We start from the raw sequence: 9647 nt of genomic DNA, 5'->3' as shown, positions 1-9647 counted from the left end.
ATTAAGGAAGTTCTCAGCTATGGTTTGCTCAAATATATCTTCTAGTCCTCTCTCTCTCTACACCCCCTCAGGGATCCCAATAATTCTGACATTGGAATGTTTCATGATGTCACTTATTTCTCTGGCTCTATATTCATGGATTCTGAGTCATTTTTCCATTAGCCTCCTCTTTTCCTTTCTTGTCTATTAATTGGTCTTCTAAATCACTAATTCACTCTTCTGCCTCGCTTACCCTAGCTGTTAGATTATCTAGATTAGATTGGATCTCATTGATAGCATTTTTAAATTCTGCCAATTCAGATTTCATTTCTGTCCTTAGAGACTCTATGTTGCCATTAATTGATTTCTCCATTCTAGCTATTGTCTTCACAATTGCTAGCCTGAATTTCATCTCTGACATCTTGGTTATATCTGAATCCATTTGTAAATCTGTGGCATAAGTCATAGTCTCTGAGTCTTTCCTATTTTGGGGGTTTCTCCTCCTATTCATTCTGTTGAGGGGTGGTTGAGGGAATGTACAGAGTCCAAATTATTGACCAGAATGCAAGCAAGATGCACCTGTTTTCTAGGGACCTTAGGGTTGCTGGCCTCTTGTTCTCCCAGCCTGTCTTCTGGGGGAGGGACCTGCCACGCTGTTACTCAGGCAACCCTGTTTGGGAAGAGTTGCCCTGCCCCCTGTGGTGGGGGATGGCTCAGTGGAAACTGTTTTTGGGGGGCTTTTGTTCCCTGGTGGCTTTCCATGTCTCTTCTGAGAGTCAGAGCAGAAGAGATCATTTCCAACCCTCTGCCTCAGAGCAGAGAGATCGCAGTCTGTTCTTCAGTGAGCTCTCCAGGCCACACTATCTCCATTTCTGTCTGTGCTGCTGTAAACTGCAGTGTCCTGTGTTGTGCACCCCTCAGCAGCACTCCCAGTCCTCACTTCCAGGTCAGGCACATCTCTGCCCTTTGTGCTTCTAAAACCACCAGCTGCCCCCTGTTCACATGCATGGCCCCACCACTCCGGGTTTCTGTCCAGGGGACTATCCCAAATTCCTTTCCCTGTCACTACCGGTATGTGAGTCTGTGCCCAGTCCCCAGCGCAGGAGGCTATTGCTCACCGGTGCTGTAGGATCCCAATGGCTCAGCTCCCTCCCCCTTCCATTTATCCTCCGATATCTGCCAGTGGAATCACAGCTCCCTGCTTTGTACCTCGAAACCAAATGCCTGCGATACTCTGTTTGTAGAGATCCAGATCTATCTTCTTACATCTCAGGCTGATTTCGTGGGTGTTCAGAGTGGTTTGGTAGATATCCAGCTCAATTCCAGGGACCGGTTAGAATAGGGTCCCCTACTCCTCCACCATCTTTTCAGCACTCTACCCTAATTTAGAGGAACTGACAAAAGTTTAAGTTTCTATTATTAGAATATATAATTTCTATATGATAACTTAGCAAATGTGGCATAAATGGAGATTTATTAACATAATTCACAATTTTATACATTTAAAATTCACAAAAACATTATCTTTTCAAATCCATTTATAATAAAGCTAACTGTATTGAACAACTGAAGTCAGATACATGGAAAGGACAGAAAATTAAAGTCCATTTAGCTATCTAAAGAATTATCTTGGGCGCCTGGGTGGCTCAGTTGGTTAAGCGACTGCCTTCGGCTCAGGTCATGATCCTGGAGTCCCAGGATCGAGTCCCACATCGGGCTCCCTGCTCAGCAGGAAGTCTGCTTCTCCCTCTGACCCTCCCCCTTCTCATGCTCTCTCTCTATCTCATTCTTTCTCTCAAATAAATAAATAAAATCTTTAAAAAAAAAAAAAAAGAATTATCTTTGGGCGCCTGGGTGGCTCAGTCGTTAAGCATCTGCCTTCAGCTCAGGTCATGATCCCAGGGTCCTGGGATCGAGCCCCACATCGGGCTCCCTGTTCAGCAGGAAGCCTGCTTCTCCCTCTCTCCTGCTCCCCCTGCTTGTGTTCCCTCTCTCGCTGTGTCTCTCTCTGTCAAATAAATAAATAAAATCTTAAAAAAAAAATTATCATCATAAACCAAAATAATGAGCCTCAAGTAGAACGTTTATATTGCATTTGCTGCAGTATTCCAGGTCCTCAGAATAAGTAAAATTAAATGCATTTTCATATAAAAAGGTACCATACACCCATCCTCTAAGTTATTGTCCACCATGATGATAGATTTATATTAATCTTTCTATTTTCTTTTGTGTGGTATAAATCTACATTTGTGAAAAAGAGCAAAGGTTAAATGTGTAGACTTCTGGGTAATACTCCCAGCAATCTGTTTCCCAAGATGGCCTTAGGCCTTAAAATACCCCTCAGTTTGACTAAACTTCAAACAGGTTTCTTTCAGACTACTGGCCCCTGACCTCCCTTTTCTTAGAGCATGTACTTTAGAAATCTTTCAACTGTAAATTTTTCTCTGTCTTTTGAAACATAAATCTTCTCCCAGTCTCTTGCCCATTTTACTACCCAGGATATCTTTCTCAAGGACCTGGGAGCCATCCCTTGGAAGTGTGATCATCAAGAAAGACATTGCTCCTAATTCCCGGTCTTAATTGATAAGTACCAATTAGCAAACATAAATGGTCTAATCACATTGACTATCGTTCCCCTTAAAGTCTTTCAGTACTTTCTCATTAGCTCACTCTAATGCTTAAAAAAATCCTTCTACCTTTCATTAAGAGTTCAATCTCTCTACCCTACTATAATGGCCTTGAATAAAATCTTGCCTATTTAACTCTGTCCAGTTCAATCTTTCTTTAACACTGTGTATAAAATTTTTCACCTTATCCCAGAAATGTACTTATTAATAGCCAACTATTTGCAAGGCACTGTCTTAGGCACTATCAAAATGAATGCTCCTCCTTAAAGATTAAATTTGAATGTAAATGTACAGTGTCCCAATCAAAATTATCATTTAGGCAAGTTTGTCTTCAGTGTTTTTTAGGTTTTTTTTTTTATTACCTTCTCGAGTTAAGGGGAGTGTGCTCTTCCCTACCTCCAGGTGCTTCAGGAAAACACAGAGAATTGCAAAATAACAAAAGGTCCAAATCCTCTAGCCAAACATATATGAGCAAACCAGGGATAGAAGAAAACTTCAATTTGATTAAGGACATCTACAAAAATCCTACTGTTAACATAATACATCATGGTGAAAGACTGCATTTCTTCTATGATCAAGAACAAATCAAGGATGTCTATTATTACTTCTATTAAGCTTGTATTGGAGCTAGTATATAAGTTTATCAGGTTTGCAAGAATAAAAGCAATACATAAAATTAATTGTATTTGATATACTAGCAACAAATATTCATATTGAAATAAAAAATGCCAGTTTAAAAACTGTGCCACTTATAGCATAAAGTTATTAAATACTTAGAAATAAATCTGACAATGTGTAAAATATTTGCTTTAAAACCATAAAATGTTACCGAGAAAATTTAAAGAAAACCTAAATAAATTGAGATATACCATGCTCATCGGCTAGAATCATCAGTACTGTTGTGATGTCAATTTTCACCAAATCAAGCAATAGATTCAATAAAATCATATTCAAAAGCCAACAGGAGATTTCTTTTCAGTAGATACTAACAATCCAATTCTAAAATTCAGATAAGAAGTCTATGGAACTAAATGTAGCCAAAAATTTAAAGATCCTTAACATAGAAAAAAGCACTGGCTGTGGCTTTGTCCCGTACTCTCATTTGGGACATATTCCTCTGTCTCCTCATTTTGTCTGACTCTCTGTGTTTGTTTCTATTTATTAGGAAAGTCAGCTACATCTCCTAATTTTGAAAGTAGTGGCCTTATGAAGAAGAGGTTCTGTGATAAGCTGTAGCACAATGCCCTCTGTTCACTAGAACCAGACATTTTAGGAGGGTCTCCTATGTGGATTGTGTGTTGTGGCTGAGCCACATTTGCCTTCAGTCCAGTCAGCTGCAACAGCCCACTTTTCCTGTTGTGGGCACACTTAGTAGGGTTTGGTCCCTGTGCTGTTAAGGGACCATTCGGGGGCTGCTTCCAGCTCATAATTGGGCCATGTTAGTAGTCATATCAGATATCTGCCCTCAGCCTATCTGCCAGGGCTGCAGTTGCACTGAACTGTACGGTGCTCTCCCTTTGTTGCACTCTGAGAGTCTTTTGTTGGTGGGCAGGCTGGCAATCAGACCAGGTGCATGCCCCCATTCTATCTGCTGCAACTGCAGGTGCACTGTTCAGCAAGACATTCTCTCTGTGCTGCCAGCTATAAAGTTTGGCTGGTGGGGCTGCAGGTGTACTGGTGTGTATGATTATCTTCCCCTCTCCCCAGAGCAGGAGTCACTTTGGAGTGGCACCCCTCCCTGCTGGGGCAGCTTGCAGGCTGTGTCAAGACTGTCAAGACTGTCAAGACAGGAGCCATAGCCAAAGACCTAAAGGAAATGGAGATAAGCAATGTACCTAATAAAGAATTCAAAGTAATATTTATAAAGATACTGGACTTGAGAAAACAGTGGAGGATCTCAATGAGACTTTCAACAAAGAGATAGGAAATATAGAAAAGAACCAATCAGAGATTAAGAATTCAATAACTAGAGTTATTATAATAAAAAACACTAGAGGGAATCAATAGCAGATTAGAGGAGGCAGAGGAATGAATCAGCATTGTGGGAGTCAGGGTAATGGAAAGCTACCAAGGTGAACAGCAAGTACAAAAAAAAAAAAATGATCAAAAATGAGAAAAGGTTAAGGCAACTCGATGTCATCAAGCTTAATCACGTTTGCATTACAGGGATCCCAGAAGGAGAGAGAGAGTAGAGAGCAGAAAAAAATTGTTTGAAGAAATAAGAGTTGAAAACTTCCCTAATCTGAGGAAGGAAATGGACATCCAGAACCAGGAGGCACAAAAAACCCTAAAAAAAATCAATCCAAGGAAGTCCACACCTAGACACATAATAATTACAATGGCAAAAAAAACAGTGATAGAGAATTTTTAAAATACAAGAAAGAAAGATAGAAAGAAAGAAAAAAAGAAAGAGGGAAAAGGAAAGGGAAGGGAAAAGGGAAAAGGAAAATAATTACATATAAGGGAAACTCCATAAAGCTATCAGTAGATTTTTTAGCAGAAACTGCAGGCAGAAGAAAGTGGCATGATCTAGTCAAGGTACTAAAAGGAAAAAACCTTCAGCCAAGAATACTCCTTCCATATCATTTAGAATAGAAGGAGATATAAGGAGTTTCCCACACAAACACAAGCTAAAGAAGTTTGTCACCACTAAACCAGCCTTACAAGAAACATTAAAGGGAATTCTTTAAATGGAAAGAAAAGTCCATGATCAGGAGTAAGAAAACTAGGAAAGGAAAAATTTTCACAGGTAAATGCAAACATATAACACAAGTAGTAGATTAATCACATAAAACCAGTACAAAAGTTAAAGCACAAAGCAGTAAAATCAATTTTATCTATAAAAATCAGTCAAGGGATTCACAGAATAAAAGGACATAAAGTATAACATATACATAAAACATTGTGAGGGGATAAAAATTTAGTGCTTTTATAATGGTTCATACTTAAATGACCCTCAACTTAATATAGACTGCTATACACATAAGATGCTACATATGAACCTAATGGTAACCACAGTTCAAAAATTTATAGTAGGTACAGACAGTAAAAAAAGAGAAAGGAATCCAAGGACAACAATAAAGAAAGCTATCAAACCACAAGGGAAGAGAGCAAGAGAAAAAGAATGGAACAGAGAAGAACTACAAAAACCTCCATAAAACAAGTAACAAAATGGCAGTAAGTGCATACCTATCAATAATTAAATTAAATGTACATGGACTAAGAGCTCCAATAAAAAGATATAAAGTACCTGAATGGAAAAAAAACAAGACCCATCTATATGTTACCTATAAGAGACTCATTTCAGACCTAAAGACACAGCTAGATTGAAAGTGAAGAAATAGAAAAACATTTACCATGCAAATGAAAGTGGAAAGAACTTTGGGGAAACAATACTAAATCAGACAAAATAGACTTTAAAACAAAGACTGTAATAAGAGAACAAAGGACACTGCATCATGATAAAGGGAACAATCCAACAAGAGGATATAACAACTGTAATTATTTATGCATCCAACATGGGAGAACTTAATAGATCAAGCAACTATTAACAGACATATAGAAAGAAAATGACAGTTAATAATAATAGTAGAAGACTTTACCACCCTGCTTACAGCAATAGATATATCATCCAGACAGAAAATCAACAAGGAAACAGTAGCCTTAAATGATATGTTGTACCAGATGGACCTAACAGATATTCAGAACATCCCATCCAAAAAAGGTGGAATACATATTTTTTTCAAATGCACATGGAACATTCTCCAGAGTAGACCATATATTAGGCAAAAAAACAGTCTCAATTCAAAAATATGAAAGTCATACCATGCATCTTTTCTGACCACGATACTATGAAACTAGAACTCAATCATACACACACACACACGACACACACACACACACACAGTCTGGAAAGAACACAAAGATATGGAAGTTAAATAATATGCTACTAAAAAATAAATGGGTCAACCAAGAAATCAAAGAGGAAATCAAAAAATATGTGGAGACAAATGAAAATGAAAACACAACATTTCAAAATCTTTGGGATGCAAAAAAGCTGTTCTAAGAGTGAAGAGAATAGCAATGCAGTCCTACCTTAAGAAGCAAGAAAAATCTTTATTTTTAAAGATTTTATGTATTTAACAGAGAGAGCGAGAGAGCACAAGCAGGGGGAGCAGCAGGCATAGGAAGAGGGAGAAGCAGGCTCCCCCACAGAGCAGGGAGCCCAATGTGGGGCTCGATCCCAGGACCCTGGGATCATGACCTGAGCTGAAGGCAGACGCTTAATGACTGAGCCACCCAAGTGCCCCAAGAAACAAGAAAAATCTTAAATAAACAACATAATCCTACACCTAAAGGAACTAGAAAAGGAAGAACAGATAAAACCCAAAGCCAGTAGAAGGAAGAAAATAACAAAGATTAGAGCACAAATAAATGAAATAGAGACATAAAAAAAATAGAACAGATTAATGATACCATGAGCTGGTTCTTTGAAAAGATCAACAAAATTGATAAACCTTTAGCCAGAGTCATAAAAGAATTAAAGAGAGAGAACCCAAATAAATAAAATCAGAAATGAAGGAGACATAACAACTGATACCACAGAAATACAAAGAATTATAAGAGAATATTATGAAAAATTATATGTCAACAAACTGGACAACCTGGAACAAATGAATAAATTCCTAGAAACAGAACCATCCAAAAGTGAATCAGGAAAACACAGAAAATTTGAACAGACTTAACTACTAGTAATGAAACTGAATCAGTAATAAAAAAAAAAAAAATCCCAACTAACAAAAGTCCAGAATCAGATGACTTCACAGATGAATTCTACCAAACAGTTAAAGAAAAGTTAATACCTATTCTTCTCAAATTACTCCAAAAAAATAAAAGAGGAAGAAGAGCTTCCAAATTCATTCTATGAGGCCAACATTACCTTCATACCAAAACCAGATATGCTACCAAAAAAGAGAACCACAGACCAGTATCTCTGACACAGATGCAAAAATCACTAGCAAAATACAAGCAAACTGAATACAAAAATACATTAAAAAGATTATTCACCATGATCAAGTGGGATTTATTCCTAGGATACAAAGGTGGTTCAATATTCACAAATAAATCAACAGGATACATTACATTAATAAGACAAAGTTTTACCTTTACCACATGGCCATCTCAATAGACGCAGAAAAGGCATTTGACGAAGTACAACATCCATTCATGATAAAAACTCTCAACAAAATAGGTTTCAAGGGAATATGCCTCCACATAATATGGGCCATATATGAAAATGATACTCAAACATCATACACAATGGTGAAAACCTGAGAGCTTTTCCTCTGAGGACAAGACAAGGATGTCCAATGTCACCACTTTTATTCAACTTAATACTGAAAATTCTAGCCACAGCAATCAGACAACAAAGAGAAATAAAAAGCATCCAAACTGGTAAGGAAGAAATAAAACTTTCACTATTTGTAAATGACATAATACTATATATAGAAAAAAGATATAATGATATTAGGGAATTCTTTAATTCTGAAAGAGAAAACATATAAGATCTGGGAAGGGGGGAAAAGAGGGAAGAGGAGAATGAGAGGATGACCTCGGGGGTAAAAATGCAGAATTATTATTTTTCAACTAATGACAATATAATTTAATGTAACTTTATCCTCTGTAAGTTCCATTATTAACATAATTGTCAAACTTCCTGTGGAAGTTATGTGATGCTATTAAAATCAAAAGAAGAACATGGTCATACTCACAATTCATATTCTCTGAAGGAATACAGACTTTGAAAAACAGGAGATTTTACAAAGTTAATACTATATTGTCAGATTCTTAATGCGAAACGTCCATGTTTTACCTTTTATAGGATTTTTTGAAAAGTAAAATGTGCCTTAAAATAAATATCCCAAATAAAATATATTATATTCATGATTCAGATTATATTATATATTATATTATATTCATGTATGCCTAATCCCAATTTAGAAGCATATATCCAAACCAGGAAATAAAATCTATTTATTCCCAAATAGCTTTGGAGTTGGTAATTTATTTCATTCAAATATACTGTGAGGACACATCACTCTACTAAGTTCTAGATAAATTCAGTGACACGATCCCAAATTCTTTTTAGAAAATTCCTGTCTTTAACAAACATAGGTCCATCCCTCATCAAGTGTAAAATCTGATTTCACCCTCTTCCAAGCAGTTGGTAGCACCCTCATCTTTGCACCCACTGGCACTCTGGACATGTATCTTTCTACTTCACAATTGCTTGACTATATACTTTATGTTTTTGTTTTTAAGTAGTGAAAAATAACTCTCCCCAGCTACATTACAAGTTCTTCAAGGGTAGGGAACATATTTATTTTCATCTTTATCCTTCAGTTCTGGCAGGCTATCTGTCCTATTTTTAGGGACTTACTAATAATTTACTAAGATCATGAATGAGATAAAGAATAAACAAAATAACAGTTTTAATACAAATTTATAAATCTTAAAATCTTTTTAAAAAAAAAGGTGGGGGGTGCCTAGTGGCTCAGTTCTTAAGCGTCTGCCTTCGGCTCAGGTCATGATCCCAGGGTCCTGGGATTGAGCCCCACATCGGGCTCCCTGCTTTGCAGGAAGCCTGCTTTTCCCTCTCCCACTCCCCCTGCTTGTGTTCCTTCTCTCGCTGTCTCTCTCTCTGTCAAATAAATAAATAAAATCTTAAAAAAAAAATGGATAAATCCTACATCTTCACAGAAAACAAATATTCACATCTCTTTTATAAAAGCATATTGTTTTCTCAACTCTGTCTATATTTATTCAGCTATCTCAGAGAGACTGTCTACAGTAAATTAGAGCTCATTTCTTCCTTGCTAACCAAGTCTATAACCCATCTTCTCCTAAATTATCCACAGTGGAAAGGTATTAGCTCTAAAACAAATCTGTCTGAGATTCTATGACCAAATTTTAGCTCTGGGACTATTCTTAGAAAATGGTGGTTGGGCGCCTGGGTGGCTCAGTTGGTTAAACGACTGCCTT

The sequence above is a fragment of the Leptonychotes weddellii genome, chromosome 9 (assembly GCF_054177405.1).
Source record: "Leptonychotes weddellii isolate Sample4059 chromosome 9, ASM5417740v2, whole genome shotgun sequence".
In the NCBI taxonomy this organism is placed as follows: Eukaryota; Metazoa; Chordata; class Mammalia; order Carnivora; family Phocidae; genus Leptonychotes; species Leptonychotes weddellii.
The sequence above is the reverse complement of the archived record's forward strand: the minus strand, read 5'-3'. Positions refer to the sequence as shown.